The sequence below is a fragment of the Aegilops tauschii genome, chromosome 1, assembly GCF_002575655.3.
Source record: "Aegilops tauschii subsp. strangulata cultivar AL8/78 chromosome 1, Aet v6.0, whole genome shotgun sequence".
Taxonomy (NCBI): domain Eukaryota; kingdom Viridiplantae; phylum Streptophyta; class Magnoliopsida; order Poales; family Poaceae; genus Aegilops; species Aegilops tauschii.
In genome coordinates this window covers 495,898,988-495,900,840 of record NC_053035.3, presented here as the reverse complement: position 1 = coordinate 495,900,840, position 1,853 = coordinate 495,898,988, and positions in this window count along the sequence as shown.

The following is a 1,853-nucleotide window of genomic DNA, read 5'->3' as shown; positions in this document are numbered from 1 at the left end:
GTTATTCTTTTTCAAAACCAAGACTGGGTTGGCCAGCCACTCTGGAAAAAATACTTCCATAATAAAGCCAGCGGCGAGGAGCCTGGCTATCTCTTCTCCTACGATTCTTCGCTTCTCTTCTGACAGTCGGCGGAGGGGCTGCTTGACCGGCTTCGCGTCCGCTCGGACGTGCAATTTGTGCTCGGCGAAATCCTTCGGGACACCCGACATTTCCTTTGGGGACCATGCGAAGATGTCTCGATTCTCACGCAGGAAGTCCACGAGCTCGCCTTCCTATTTACTGTCCAGGTTTGCCCCAATGACTGCAAACCTTTCCGGGTTCTCCGGGTCCAGGGGTATCTTCTTCGTCTCCTTGGCCGGCTGGAAGGAGCCCTGCGCATCACAATCTTTGGGGTTGGGGGACAAAGCCGGCTGCTTGCAGGCCATGGCCACAACCCGTTCCAGCATCTTCTTCTCCTCCGCCACTACGAGGGACTCGGCCAGCCGACTGCTGGCCATGGCGCACTCGATGGACTTCTTGTAGTCGCCGGCTACGGTGATGATCCCCTTCGAGCTCGGCATCTTCATCTTCAGGTAGGCGTAGTGGGGCACAACCATGAACTTGGCCAGAGCAGGTCGGCCAAGCAAAGCATGGTAGGGGCTCTCCAGATTCACTACTTCAAACCAGATCGCTTCTCGGCGAAAATGATCCTTGTCTCCGAAGAGAACATCCATTTCGATCTTGCCGATCGGGGAACAAGACAAGCCGGGCACGATGCCATGGAACACGGTCCGGCTTGGCATGATCTGCTTCGCCTTGATGTTCAGCTTCTCCATGGTATCGCGGTACAGTATGTTGATACTGCTTCCGCCATCAATCAGGACGCGGGAGAATCGGGCAGCTCGCCTCTCGGTCGCGAGGGTGACATCCAAGACTAGTGCATAGGAACCAGGGGATGGCATCACCTCTGGGTGGTCGGCCTTGCTCCAGTTGATGGGCTTCTCGGACCAGTGCATGAACTCGGGAGCGCTAGAGGCGACTGCGTTAACCTCTTGATGTTGACGGCGCCGACTACGCTTGTCTTCAACTTGGCTTGTGAAGACGACGTAGGCGGCGTGCTCTTCAGGGAACTCATCTTGAATGGCTCCGACTGTCGGCCGAGCCGCCGGCTGCTGGGGGGCTGGAGGCGGCGGGCCGGGAGGCGGAGGCGGCACCAGCCCCTTGCCCTTAGAGATTCGCGTGAGCCAGTGGCACTTTCGGGTCGTGTGGTTGGACGGCTTCGCGCCGCTGTGGAACTTGCAGGGGGCGTCGAGAGTCTGCTCGTAGGAGAAAGCCGGCTGCCAAGCCGGCCTGCCACCCTTCTTCTTGGGAGCGGGCCGCTCTTCGGGCTGCTCATCTTCAACTGTGGCCACCTGCCGACTGGTGGAAGGCGGCATGGGGGCCTTGCGCTTGTGATCGTTCTGGTAGGGGCGCCGATTGGAGTCACCAGCCGGCGTCTTGGGAGCCGGAGCGAGCACCTTCCCAGAATCGTCCACTCGGAGCTCGGTCTTCATCGAGGAGTCGGCCGTGGCGTACTTGTCCGTGATGATCAGGAGTTCGTCGAGGGTAGCCGGCTCGTCGCAGAGGAGTCGGTGCTTGAGGAGGGTGCCCTCTCGGCACCCGGCGGTGAAGTACTCGATGGCCTGAACCTCGTGTACCCCCTCGCAGGAGTTGCGGAGCTCGGCCCACCGCGTGAGGTAGTCGCGGGTCGACTCGTTGGGCCCTTGGACGCATAGGGAGAGCTGGCGAGGCTTGGGAGGCCGCTTGTATGTGCTGGTGAAGTTGCGGACGAAGACTTCCGTGAAGTCCAGCCAGCTGTTGACGCTGTAGGGCT